General features: G+C 55.6%; 1 protein-coding gene across 1 annotated transcript in view; it reads right to left on the minus strand.

Moving 5' to 3' along the window:
- SORCS2 (sortilin related VPS10 domain containing receptor 2) overlaps positions 1–14,668 on the minus strand; it is a 459,873-nt gene that overhangs the window by 443,827 nt on the left and 1,378 nt on the right. The gene's annotated exons all lie outside the window — the stretch shown is intronic.

A 14,668-nucleotide genomic window follows, 5' to 3' on the forward strand; every position in this document is an offset into this window, starting at 1 on the left:
AGGACGGCCGGGCCTCCAGGCAGGGAAGCCGTGGAGATTCGGGCCACACACGAGACCGAGCCCAGGAACACTCGTGATGGAAATATGCAGAAACAGACACTACCCATTATCTCCTGGCCCCGCTCTGAAAAAAATGCCATCGTACTTTCTTCCAGGTAGAACAAGAAGAAAAGGGATTACGGATTAGCCAACGGAGTCTTAGCCACTCACCCCCACCCCTCCGCACTCACACTACTTCCTTCTTAATGGCCTGATGGGTGGAACGTGCATGCACTTGGCGGAATTTCCAGAGGACGTCCACAGAGCCACGCCTTTAGGAAGGCGCCACAACAAAGGTCAGGGAAGCACCTGACCTGAAAGCCCCTCCCAGCTCCTCCCATGGGCCCTCCCTTCTAGGCTCTTCTGCCCAGCAGAGTCTTTGCCCTGCTGTTCCCACCACCTGGATGCCCGCCCTGTCTCCCCCGCCTTTCCCCACAGACACCACCTCTGGGAAGCCTTCCCAAATTTCTCCAGGTAGGGAGGCTCAGGGGCAAGTTCTGCTCCCTGCTGTAGGACGGGGACACAGAATTTACTGACTTCAGGGGAAAAAGTGCAGACACGAGAAATTTCTTACACAGGTGAGTCTGCAGCCCTGACTCAGCCTTGCTATGAGCTCCCGGGCATCTGAGGAGCAGCAGGAGCTCCTAGAAGGGTCCTGTGGACCCTGAGCTGTTGGCAGCTAGCTGGCCACTGCCCCCCGACCTCCCCCAAATGCCTTTCTCACTGTAGGCCCAGGAATGACGGACCTGGTCAGCAGGTGGCGGGTCTTTAGGCCCTCCTCCCAAAATAAAAAGAGTTGATGGACACCAGGTGTTGGGCTTGGTGATCGGCATTTACTCGAATTCTCTCGCCTTGGAGCCATGACAGTGTGATAGCCGGGCACTGTGTACCCCCATTTTACAGGGGAACCTGCCTGGGAGAGGACAAGCAGCCATGAGCAGCACAGCCACCATCCCTAGCACCCTCTGAGGTCCAGAGCAGGACACGGGTCCCCAGCAACAGAGGATGTGGGTGGATAAGCACCCAGGAGGACGGGCCAGCCGAGGCACTTGTCCTGAGCACTCCCTGGCCACACGCAGCCCCACACAGCACTGCTAAGGACCCCAGCAGACCTCTAGGGAAATGCCACCCCCTCCACCCTCCCTGGCCAGTGACTCACACAGACCCTTGCTTCCCCCACCCCAGTCAGAGACCCACACACACACCTGTGCATCCAGCACAGCAACCCTCCCACCCGCTCCTGCCCTGTGTCCCCAGCTCATCATCTGCCTCTCCCTGGGCAGGGACCCTGCTTCCTTTGGCCATGTCACTCCTTCACCTGGAGACAGGTGCAGCCTGGAACAGGCTCTCCATTACTCACTGTCCAATGAGCAAACCAAACCCACTCTCTCAAACGCCCTGTAAGGGAAGTGCAAATTCAGGCCAAACCCCAAGGGTGTCAGTGAGACTCTGGGAGGTGTTGACACGTGGGGGGTCATCCTGGGACTCTACCTTCCTCCCATCACACTGAAAACAAGGTCTGCCAGCCTCGGGGTGAGCATGGGAATCCAGCAAACTCCAGACTGGAAATGATCCCAAACCCACGGATCGGTGCCCACATGCCAGCCAGGGGTAAGGCTCTGCTGCCCTCTTGGGGGGCTCTTCCCTCCACGCCTGCAAACATACGGCTGATCTGGGCCGAGCCTGGGCCAGTCTCAGCACTACAAGCCGACCTCACAGCTGACCCCTCTCTGACGGTCTGGCAGGCTCCCTTCCTGCAGGAGGGCCTCTGGCCCGATGCTCCATCCAGGCTCACTAGACACCCCCACCCCGGAGAACACCCCAGGATGGAGGATGGACCAGCCAAGGCGCAAGGTGGGAAGGTGTTAGGATCCCCAGAGAAGGAGGTCAGTGAGGTGCAGGGTGAGGGAACATGTCCCCAAAGGATGGGGCAGTGTGGCAGGGGTGAGGAGGGGTACCCTGAACAGAAGCTGGTGGCCCAGCACACAGCCCAGCCCTTACACACGCTGGCTTTCTGTCCACAGCAAGGTCAAGGACAGTCTCATTACCCCTTAAGGACAAGAAAGACAAAATTCCATGAAGTTAGCCGCTGGCCAGGGCCACTCACAGCCAAGGAGCAACAGAGCAGAGGAGACACCCCAGTGGAGGATCACAGGTGTGAAGAGGGCCTGAGTGTGGTCAGGGGCAGGTGGGGGGCATGGGGCAGGTGGGGGCCATGCTATCTGTGCTGGGGGAATGATGGGGAGGCAGATGGGGCCACCCTCCTCTCTGCCCATCCCAAGCCAGGGCAGTCAGGGCAGGTGGGCCAGGCAGGCTCACACAGCCCATCAGCCTTCTTGGGGCTCCCAAGACCCCAGACCAGGGCACGGCCACAAGCTCATCTATGGGACTAGGGAGAGGCCACCAATAAGCAAGGCAACAAGGGGCTTCATCCCCACAGAAATCTGGGGTATGCTGGGGGAGACACAGCAGGAGATCAAGCCCAGCCCCAGGGGCTCCCTGGGCCCCAGACAAAGGCAGAGGCGACGGAGCTGCGGCCTCTCATCCTTATACCAGCCATGTGAGCCCTGCTCTTAGGCTGGGCGCACGCCAGGAATGATTAGGAGGCACGCAAGCAGGCAAGGGCTCCTGCCCCTGTCCTGGGACAGGTGCCTCAATCAGCACAGGCAGTGCACTGGGGCTTCTGGGGCTCCCTGGAGGAGGAGCCTGGGCTCCCTGAGGCTTCCCAGGTCTGGACACACAGCCACTTGCTGTGAGTCAGAAGCTTCTGGATGGCTCCCCTCTCGGCTTCAGCCTGGAGGAGGAGCCTGCCAAGCTGGGTTCCAGGGCCATGGAGCCAGCAGGGCCCCAAGGCCAGCGATCAGCCTCTGATGGCTGGGTCAGGAGCGCGGCATCCTTGCCCATCTCCCCGTGAGGCTGAAGCCCCTGCAGCAGGAGGCTGCTTCTTCTCTGGGCCATGGAGCCTAGACTGAAGCCTGGTCCACAGGGAGAGGCCCCAGGAAATGCGTCCACAGGAGAGGGCCCAGGGACCAGCCCTGCCTCAGCCCCATTCTGCCAAGACCCTGCCTTGACAGTAATTCCCTGAACTTTTCGATGGACAGTGTCCACTGAGAGGACATTTGGAAACTGCTCCAGAAGGCAGGACTGTCCTGTGGCCTACAGGACTGCAAGCAGTTTGCTTCCTTCCCTGCCACACCACACAGACAGCCCCCTTGCCCCCTCCTTCTCCCAGCTCAGGGGCCAAGGTGGCCAGCTCCAAACTGTCCCAAGACGCCCCTCCTCCACACCCTAGGGGTGGCCAGGCAGGGACAAGGCCACCTTGGTGTCTAGGGCTCATCCTTGCTTTTCTGAGCCAGAGAAGGCACTGGTGACGGTCCAGGACTGGGGGGCAGAGGGGTGGGGGATGCCGGGGGGATCTCAGGGAAGTGGGGGGACCTCAGGGAAATGGGAGGATCTTAGGGAAGCAGGGGTATCCTAGGGAAGGAGGGAGATCTCAGGAAGTGGGGGGATCTCAGGGAAGTGGGGGGACCTCAGGGAAGCAGGGGTGCAGATCTTGGGGAAGCAGGGGGGACCTCAGGGAAGCGGGGGTGCAGATCTTGGGGAAGCAGGGGGGACCTCAGGGAAGCGGGGAGGATCTCAGGAAGTGGGGGGGGGGGTCTTAGGGAAGCTGGCTCCAAAGCTCCCTTCAGTTAGACCAGTCCTGAGGGCCAAGGGTTTCGGATTTCCTCTTGCCGACTCAGGCCTCTGCTCGCCTGGGACTGGATGGAAAGAAAGTCTGACTGGACCTTAAGAGGAGAGCATTCCAGGCAATAATTCACATCAAGAAGCTTGTGAAAACCCAGCCATCAACAAGAAACACTCTGTACGAGCCGACGCTTGGAGCCGAATGTTTCACGAATACGGCTGGGCTTTGCTTTGCTGTAATTGAGCAAACGGTTCAGGAAAATGAAAACACACCAACCCCCCTACCCCCCACACCCCCACACCCCTGGCCCTGACTGGCACCCCCGCCACCCTCAGCCCTGGAGCTGGCTGCTCAGTGGTGCAGCTTCCACACACACCAGCACTCTCCTCCTGCACCCCCGGGGCAGGGATGGGGGCAGGTCCTGGCAGGTCCTGGCAGGTCCCTGAGGGGCTGGTGCATGCTCCCGCAGCTCTGTCTGCAGCATGTCAGGGGGCATGGAGGATGCTGCAACGGGGTGCTGCTAGCACCCCGACCTCCAAAGGCAGGACCTTCTTAAAGGGGACACATGATGCAGGAAGGTGACACAGAAAGAAGACACGTCTCTGAGAGGCCAGCCCAAGGGACCCCGCAGTGCAGGGCTGCTGGCAGATGGATGGCTAGACTGCAGGGACCAGAGAGGGCCCTCAGACCAGCAGAAGCCGATGCTCCCTCCACTCCAGAGCCGGTGCTAAGGACAGCTCTGCCGGAGATAGCGGCCCAGCCTACCCAGTCGTTTGCCTCGGTCCAGAAGCTGAGTGCAGCCCTGTCCTGGGCATTTTGTCTCGTGTGTGTGAAATGAGGCTGGAACCAGGGGCACTATTTAAAGCCCCTAATTCTGCAGCAGGTGCCTTCTCACCTCTCACCTCTCACAGAGTGCCCTGGGTCCTGGCCAGAGGGTAAAGGGCAAAAGTAGGAGGTGTGGCAAGGGCACCGAGGCCTGGCCACACAGCCACGGCCATGAGTCAGAAGCTTCTGGATGGCTCTCTACTCAGCCTCGTCTCAGGCAGGAAACCGATCTCTCCATCTCTCCAGGAAGCCAACATGACCCTCTCTGTGCCGGGCTGGGGAGTAGTCAGTGCTTCAAAGAGCAGACAGCAGACAGGGAGCCTCAGCTCTGTGTCTCCCCAGCCAAGTGACCACCAGCAGGAGCCCGCTCTGACCTCTCCCAGACCCACAGGAGACAGGGCAGCAGGCTAGGCCTCTGAGCCCTGGGCAGCCCTCCAGGACCAGTGGTCACTCGTGTCCTACTCACATGCTTACTGAGCATCTACTAGGAGCCAGGTACTGGGGGACAGCCGGAAACAAGCAGACAAAGCCCCCTCCCTCCAAGCCCAAAGTCTCAGGCACCTTCGAGGCCAAGGAGTGGCTAGAGCCCCGGGGCCGCAGAACATGGGGAGCAGGGCTGGGGAAGAGAGGGGTGGTGGGGGAGAAATCATTCCCATGGGATCTGTCTGTCCCCTCTCTTCCCCGGGCCCCAGCCTACCGGCATCACTGCTACTTCTGCACGCACACAGAACCTGCCTTCTGCTGGCTCCCGTTGATGCGCTGGTAAAGAAATTCGTTCCAGTATTTCGATAACTTCATTGCCATAGGATCTGTTTCCTTTTAATCCTGTTATCTGTATATTTTATTTTATGCTCATTCTAAAAACGACCTCCTGACAAAGTTCCATGGGCTTCTCCAGACTTGGGGTGAGGGAGTCCATGGTACAGAGAGGGTTAAGAACCCCCATGCCAGGATTGGGGGGGAGGTCCCTGGAGCCAGGAAGCCCCCCAGTGTGCGTCCTGGGGCGACACCGAGCCAAGGCACAGAGCAGCCACCCCAAATCACAGAAGGAAGTTTGCTGCAGGAATAAAACACCCAGAAGCCCCATCCAATGGTCAAAAGATAAATCAGAAAATAAACTTGGATGGGGTTAAGTGGTATCGATGGGCATAAATTGAGAAAAACATGAGATTTTTTATCCAGTGCTTTATTTTTACCGAGGGAAAATTGAATTATTTAACTGGTCAATGAGGTAGTCGATAGGGGAAAGCTCCTAAAGGCAGGGGGGAAGTGAAATGAGCTTGAACTTGAAATGCACACCACCAACCTTAGGGCAGCAACAGCTCCAAGACTGCGTCTCCGTCAGACAGTTGCCTTCCTCTTCCGGCCGCCCCCGCCCCCTGGCCGGGCAGCAGACCAACCAGCATCCTGACCTTGCGACAACGCAGACAGAGCTGGTTTTCCTGGGCTCTGAGAAACAGCCCCTCCCTTGGGTCACGCTGGCAGAATCAGGGTTATTGGAAGAAAACAGACACAAAAGCCACTCCCACGCACAGTCTCACCGCCAGGTCCTCTCTAGACTCGGGATCGCCTCTATCACTGTCGATATTTCTCCTCCAAAAACACGGGGTGGTGGACTTCTTTGGGGATTGCAATCGTGCAACTAATGGGCAAGCCAGCAAAACTCAAGGCAGACACGAGAGCAATTTCTGCTGGAGTTAAGACCTTGGGCTCCTCCAAACAATCAACCCGGGATTCCCACATGACTCAGCAACCTGGCTTCTGGTACACACCCAAAAGCAGTGGACACGGGGACCTGAACAGGTATCTGTACACCCATGCTCTCAGCAGCATGATTCACAGCACCCAGAAGGTAGGAACAGCCCCAGTGTCCATGCATGAATGGATGCACGGATGGATGCATGGGTAAAGAAGATGTGATCCGGGGATGCCTGGGTGGCTCAGTGGTTGGGCACCTGCCTTCGGCTCAGGTCGTGATCCCGGGATCCGGGATCGAGGCCCGCACCAAGCTCCCTGCAAGGAGCCTACTTCTCCCTCTGCCTGTGTCTCTGCCTCTTTCTGTGTGTCTCTCACAAATACATAAAAAATCTAAGAAAGAAATAAAGAAAGAGAAGACGTTTCTTACACTAAAATAAAAAACACTTGGGCTTCAGAGGGAAAGAATTCAAACCTCAACTCAGACCCTTATTAGCTGTGTGGTTTCGGACGAGCATCTGCGCTGCAGGGAACCTTACTCTTCTTACCTGTAAAGTGGGTCTGATAACTGTTCCAGGACTTAACCGAGGCAATGCAAGTGAGGTACCTGGCACAGCCCTGGGCACATCCTTGAGAACCCGGAGACCATGACGATTAACGTCCTTCTTACTCATCAGGAGCACGATGTAAATGATGAGGAATTGTTTTTATAAGATAAAGTGACATCAGACACAGAAGCTTCCAGCCGATCCTAGCCAAGGGATGCCGGCTGAGGCCTGCGCGATGCTATCTCTGCTTCTGATGCCTTGGAAGTACGTGCGCTGCACAAGCCTCATAAAGAACCCGTTCTGAATTAGAATTGATCTGAATAGAAGCAGCCACACTCGGCCTGGGTCTTTTCTTACTTTGATTCGAACGGAATTTATCTCTGAGCATCGGGAAATGGCGCCATGCAAGAGATGTGCCCTGCTGGAGTCCAGGCGAGCTCCACGCTGCAAGGAAATTATCTGCTTTTGCAAGAAAATTACCGAGGAAGGAGAGTGGGGTTATTTTAAGATCGTCGAGGTAGTGTGAGAAGAAACTAATTAAAAGATTGTAATGTGCTGTGCAAACACCGTAAGTGACTGCTACAGAAATGCAAAATGAGGAGAACTTCTTCACCTCAAAAGAACACCCGGGTTTTCATTTTTCCTTCACTCATCCTTGTGAGAGCTGACGTTCGAGTATCCTTATTAATTTTTTTAAGGCGACAAAGGAACTTAGTTGGGATAAAGATGATGAGCACAAGACACATCGTGTCTGAAACACAGGGCTTAAGTCACAAAGATTTTGCTGCTGCCTTCTGCAGAAGTCGGAGCAGGTCAGGGGCATGCAACCCTCCAGGGCCCAGTGAGTGCGGGGCATCCCCAGTCCTCACTGTCTGCTTTCCTCTGAGCCAGGACCCAGGACCAGGAGTGCCTAGGGTCTAGGAAGTCACAGCCTGCCAGCCAGCATGTCTTATTGAGGGGGACCCAGCCTCGGGCACATTTCATGTTTAATGGCATTTTTTTCCATGCACAGAATTCAAGTTCCCACCCTGCACAAGGCTTTCCCAGGATTCCCACAGCAAGAGCAGGCTGTGAACAGATCAGCAGGCATGCCTTCAACCCTTTAAATGCTGTGGATGGAGGCCCGGTGGTCCCGGCCCCGAAACCCAGGCTTCCCTGCTCCCAGGGCTTCCAAACCCATTGGGAACAGTGGTTGGGAACTGCGACGGCAGCCTGGCATCTCAGGTCATCAGCATCCCTGTCCACTCCACAAAGCACCCACAGAAATGCTGGCCTTTAAGAAGGGTGAGGGTGAAATGGGCCATTTGTCAGAATCTATAAATAACTCCATCTTTGGAGGCTGAAGCAATAAGAGGATGCCCCCATACACAAGGCCAACGTACAAGCTCCACCTCAGCATCTTCCTAGACCCCCAAAGGCACAGAGATGCTCAGCATCATCCCAGCGTGTTTTCTGACTGCTTCAACCATGTACTCCCTGCTGGCGTCCTCCAGGGCCCGAGCCTGCCTCCGACAAATAATAATAAAATGAAAATGAAAAACAACCACAACCCTTTGGAAGGCCCCTGCACTAAGCCACACTCTACTCTGAAGGGGCGTGCAAAGGATGGAGTTAATTTATGACCTCTTTAAAATACTCTCAGGAACTCTCATGCAACTACAAATTAAATAGCCACTTTATTCAAGTAAAAGTAGATTTGTGCACCGTGTTCAGGAACTGTATTAATAGGGCCGTTTTTCTGCCTTCAAGCCGAGCTTCTTGACTGATGGATGTCCTTTCTCTGTCCTAGTGGTCCAGGCTTTTCAGGCCTCTGTCCCTCTCCCATGGCCTTCAGACTCTCCATCCTAATCTGCTCCTCAGCCCAGGCGACACTGACTCTACTGGTCCCTCAGAGCCGCTTCATTACCACCTCCTCCAGAAAGTCCTCCCTGACCTCCTCAGAGCAGGTTCTCACGACACCAGGATGCTCTGTGACGAATTCCTGTCCAGACCAAACGTGGTACCAGGACAGGGGCTGTGTTTGATCTTGCTCATCACTGTCTCCCCAGAACCTAACCCTCCAGAGAAAGCAGCCGATTTAAGAGCTAATGTGCAGCCTCTTTTCACCTGGGGCTCTCAAACTCATGGGGTCTCTTCCCAGCACAGGGAGAGTACACAGATCCTAGGGTCACCCTGGGTCACCCCAGGCAAAGGGCAGGCGTCTCTCTAAGTATGGCACTTCCTGAGACTCTGCGTACCCCATGCACATCTCCATTTACTGTCCTAACACACATTTCCCCCATTTTCTCACTGTTCTCCGCCCAGCCACAAGGCCCAGGGTCCCTGGGGGACTTCCACGGCCCTCATCCTGATAGCAAATGTGTGACAGGTACTCAGCCCTGGTCACCGCATCCCTTGACACCCTCTGCCTCTGCCCCTGCCTAGGTGGCCACTGGTCACCCTTGGTGAAGGCCTCCGCGACAGATGCTCTTCATCTAGGTGGATGCCCACCATCTCCACGCATATCAGCCACAGCTCAGCCTCCTGTGAGCCACTTCTCTCTCCAATCCAGCCCCTACATCAACGTGCCAGGAAGCTCGCCCCGTGGTGGCCTGGAATTCCAAAACACCACATGGAACGTTCAGCAGCCTTGACCGTAAGACCCTGTGCCCTGGAGCCACCAAGCTCGCCTCCCAAGAAACCACAGCCATCAGATAGATATAAGGCTGCAAGTCAGCTCTGTCACCAGATCTGGATCTGTTCATTCAAGAACCTAAAGTTTATGAGAAGGCCTTTATGGTCTCTGTACGCTGGAGGCTGGCCAGGACCCGGGAAGCCAGTGCCACCCTGGGAAAGAGAGAGGCCTGCAGAGCCAGGGCAGCCACATCCCTCACCTGGAAACCTCTCCCACAACCATTCCCTCCCACGGCCCCTCCAGGGTCAGCCCAGGCCTAGGTGTCACGGCTGCCTCCCCTCTGAGCCTCTGTCTGGAAGCCTCATCTCCAAGGTGCCTCACCAACCCCCTTGGCACTCTGCCCCCCACTCCAGGGTGCTGGGGGAAATTCAGACAGAACCCTAACATCCTTTCCTGAGCACCTGCTGTGGGCCAGGCCCTTGTCTGAGCACAAGATGGATCACCTCCCTACCCTGCAGAGCAAGCCTGCCGGCCTCCACAGCCCAGCTCCGAGACAGCAAGGCCCAATTTCATGAGTGTGCCCAAGATCTCCAGGCTAGGAAGGCTCAGGCCAGGCACACAGGTTCTGAGCAAGCAGCTCACTGTGACCACACGGGAAGGCAGGTGGATGCCCGAGAGGCAAGAAGACAGGAGTGGAGGGAACTGCATGGAAGGAAACGGGACGGCCAACAGCTCGGACTTGCCCTGGGCAGCAGCACCACGACCCGGCCTGCTTACTCAGAGGCCCAGCGGCGCGTCTGGAGCTCCGCAATGATGGGCAGGAGTCTAAGCCCTGTTTCTGCTCAATTGCCCTAAGCTCAGAGGTCTATAGAAAGAATAAAGCACAAAGGACAGAATCCAAGTCCCCAAGGGTATCAAAAGGGGGTTTTCAAGTCATTTCTTGTACAATCTCGCTGGTGCAATTAGCATATAATCACTTCAGCCTTTCTAAGTAAAAGACTTTAACCTTCAAGAAAAACCAAAACAGGGACACCTAGATGGCTCAGTGGTTGAGTGTCTGCCTTTGGCCCAGGACGTGATCCTGGGGCCCTGGGATCAAGTCCTGCATCGGGCTCCCCACAAGGAGCCTGCTTCTCCCTCTGCCTGTGTCTCTGCCTCTCTCTGTGTCTCTCATGAATAAATAAAAAAGTCAAAACTGAAAAAAAAAAAAAAAAAACCAACACCACATCGTACTGCCATCCTGGGCTCTCCTGCCTCCTGTTAGGTTCCACTAGGAGCTGACTTCCACCTGTGTTTTCCAAACTTCTTCCCTCTGTCTCCATGCACAATGCCTTCACCGTCTCTTTAGACCACATCTGCACACCTGTAAATGCCCACCTCTCAGAGCTGGCCCAAGCTGTTCCTCTCTGCTGAGTGTTCTCCTCCATCTCCCATATGCTTCTCCCACTCATTCATTAAGCCCACTTTGATACCACCTCCTCCATGCCACCTCCCCGGATTTCCCCACCAGGGAAGATGGCACTCGCCCCTTGTATCTTAGCTTTAGTGTCCCTCCCTTCTGTCCCACTGGACCAGTCTGGGTTCCACCACATTACATTCAGAGAGGGAAAGGGTAACAGAGACCCCTTCCCTGCCGCTATGAGCTGAATTGTGCCCCCTTCCAAAAAATCCTTATGCGGAAGTCCTAACCCCTAGTACCTCTGACTATGACTGCATTTTGGAGACAGGGTCCTTACAGAGGTTAAAATTACATTAAAATGAGGCCAGTCAGGTGGGCCCTGATCCAATCCGATGGGTGTCCTTATAAAAAGCAGAGATCAGGACACAGACATGCACAGAGGACGACCACATGAGGACACAGGAGAAGGCAGTCATCTACACACCAAGGAAGGAGGCCTCAGAGGGAGCCAACCCTGCCTGTGCCTGGATCTCAGACTCCCAGCCTCCAGCCCTGCAAGGACATACGCTTCCATCATTGAAGCTGCCCGGTCTGTGGTGCTTTAACACGGCATCCCTAGCACTAATGCACCTGCCCTCAAGGATCTCGACATCTGGCAAGTTGTCATGACCCAATCCACACCCTCGAAAGCTCCATACGTCTGCTCTGAATTCCTGCCTCCCTGGGTATAAAATATACACAAGTACCAGGTTCCTCAAGACCCTGGAGCAGAGAACGTGGTTAACCAGCTTGGAATCACCACTGTATACAATTCCCCTAGACATCCTCAATCCTCTAGGCAGAGCACGGAACAAATGTGGAAAATGGGGGAGGAGGATGGCAGGGGAGGGGAAGAAGTGCTCGTCCATGGATAGCGGCAACAACGCTGAACTGATGAGGTCTGGTCAAACAAGCTCAAGTCCAAGGGAGCTGAGGAACCAAACTTGAAGTTCAAGTGCCAAGAGGGAGGCGCACAGGTGAGCTATATACTTAAAATAAGCAAAATAAGCAAGCGCATGATTTCCACCTTCCAATCCTACCTCTGTCTCTGAGGGCAGCTCAAGAGAAGCAAAACCTGGAGCGTCCGTGCAAAGCCCATTTTGGATCCCTCAAAGGTAATGCCCAGCGGTTTCGATGAAACATTAATTTCACACATAACAATTTGTTTCTACAGCTCAACAGACAGAAAGGCAGTGTTTGAACTTCCAAGCAAGTCCACTTCCCTATCTCCATGGGAGCAGGAAGAAATCGGGCCGTGGGAAGGAATATACACACATGTTCCCAGTGCTCGGCCACAAGGGCTCGCCTCTTGCCTCCTGTGACTCCTTCTTGCAGATGCTCGAAAATACTACCTCAAAAAGTCTGTCCCTCAGAACATTAAGACTCCTAACTCTGGGAAATGAACTAGGGGTGGTGGAGGGGGAGGAGGGCGGGGGGTGGGGGTGAATGGGTGACGGGCACTGAGGGAGACACTTGACGGGATGAGCACTGGGTGTTATTCTGATGTTGGTAAACTGAACACCAATAAAAATTAATTTATTAAAAAAATAAAAAAAGTCTGTCCCTCTCAGCAAATGCTTTTTATTTATTTTTTTTTTTAATTTTGAAAAACACCTGCTATGGTAAAGCAAATGCTTTCTCTGCTCCTGTGGACCATGTCTGCAAAGAACAGTTTCTCGGGTCTCCTGACCTGGACAAATTAAGTGAAATAAAATTTTTTAAAGATTTCCCTCAGTAAAGTGGCTGCAGGTTCGTTTCTTCCCCACTGTGGCCTTAAAAGATGGTGCCTTCAAACGGCGGCTAAATCCAGTGCAGGATCCCGGCTAATATCTTTGGACCGGTGGCTGCCAGTTGAGGACAGAGGGAGTCAAAGCTGGTTCTAAGAGCTCCTGTGCCCAGAAAACAAAGCCATGCTAGCACTACATATGCACCTGTGCACTGAGACAGTAACAATTAGAAACACATTTGCATTTAGCGCTTGGTTCGCCTTCCCTCCCACCCTGAGCATTCCCCAGGCACCAAGGTACTCTTAAGGCACCATCTGCTCCCCAGGCCAGAAGATGACCTGCTTTTGCAGAGAGCACAATGGGCCTCAACATCGCACTCCAGAGGATGGGTGAGCGGGAAGAGGGAGGCAGGAGTGAGAAGGCACCCAAGCCGAAAGCCTGGGTCAACATTTCGATGCTGGGCAGCCCAGGTGGCTCAGCGGTTTAGCGCCGCCTTCAGTCCAGGGCCTGATCCTGGGGACCCAGGATCGAGTCCCACATCAGGCTCCCTGCATGGAGCCTGCTTCTCCCTCTGCCTGTGTCTCTGCCTCTGTGTGTGTGTGTGTGTGTGTGTGTGTGTGTGTGTCTCATGAATAAATAAATAAAATCTTAAAAAAAAAAATTCAATGCTGCTGCTCGCCTTCTCTTTACCCCACTGACAACAACACTCACTGATGATAATAAAGCACTTCCAGCTTCCGCCTCCTAAGTGTGTGCTAAGTGCCAGGCTCTGCCCTGCTTTGCACATGCTATCCCTGCCCTCCCCTTTGCAGGGGGCCGGGGGAGAGATGCACCTTTTCAAGCTCCTGTTCTGGACCTCCTGCCCTTGACCAAAGAGAAGTCCGACCCCCTCCCCTCCCAAGCCCCCTCTCCAGGAATTCACCTGCCAGTACCCAGGAAACAAGCCACCTAGTTACAAAGCAGTCCCTGATTCAGCCAGTGTGCCCTGGGGAGCAAAGCCGGGGAAGCTCCTCTGAAGCTCCCCCACCTCGCCCCGACCCTACCCCACTTGCATGCTCCCCGTTGGCCCAAGCCCCCTCCTCACTCTCTCCAAGGAGGCTGCCCATCCCTCTGGCTCTGTGCTCACAACGGGGTGGGTGCTGGGTGCCAGTGGGTCCTACCTGGGAGGCTGGCCTCCATCCTCAGTGCCCCTCTCTCCCTTCTGCCACACGGCCCCCTGCCACCCCATGAATCAAAAATGACTGAGGCACTGGATTAACAGCTGCTTCAACCACCTGAGCAGGTCGGGGTAGGGGCTCGGTTGAGATAGTCTGGCGCAGCAGGATGACCTCAAATGCTCAGTGTTCCTTGAGCCGTGGGTCTCCAAGGGTTACAGCTTAAGGCACAGGGACAGGGCTTGTTCACCAGTATGGGGAGTGATGAAAAGCTGAGCCCAACTGTCACGCGGGGTCTGACCCCTCTCTCATGATGCAGATGGGGACGGTTGCCTGGGGCTCTTCTAGGGAGGGGTGCCTGCTACCTGGAGTCAGGCACCTTCCACCCCCCACTCCCACTCCCACTCCCACTCCGTTGGCACCCTGAGCGCCCCCTGCTGGCCTCCGGGCAGCGAATGCAACCGCCCCCCACCCTCCACCCCAGCTTTCTAGTGACTAGAGAGGCACAAATGACGGAAGACCAGAGACCTGGTGTCTGTGCCTGCAGCTCCCAGCTGGCTAAGGAGGGGGAATGGCAGGGCCCTGGGCTCTGGACCAATCAAGTGTGCCCAGTGCTGCCCGTTGTGTGCTGCCCCTGGATTCGGCTGGAGAGGGGATGGAGTACCATCCCCCAGAATCCACCTCACCAAACCACCCCCATCAACCCAGGGGGGCTGAGGCGGGTTAAATTCCCCCCCTAGCCCACGTTACACCCCCTTTCCAGGCTAGGGAAGTGCACAGATCCCCACCCTTCCACTCCCAAAGCATGCGGGGGGGGGGGGGTACTGGCCCCTGCTGCCGCCTCAGAACTTTGTCAAAGAGAAGCGCTGGCGGTGGGGGAGCCCCTGGGGGAGACCCCAGCGAATAGCCATAGAAGGGAGTAAGCGGAGAGTCCCAGCTCTAC

The sequence above is a fragment of the Nyctereutes procyonoides genome, unplaced genomic scaffold, assembly GCF_905146905.1.
Source record: "Nyctereutes procyonoides isolate TBG_1078 unplaced genomic scaffold, NYPRO_anot_genome, whole genome shotgun sequence".
In the NCBI taxonomy this organism is placed as follows: domain Eukaryota; kingdom Metazoa; phylum Chordata; class Mammalia; order Carnivora; family Canidae; genus Nyctereutes; species Nyctereutes procyonoides.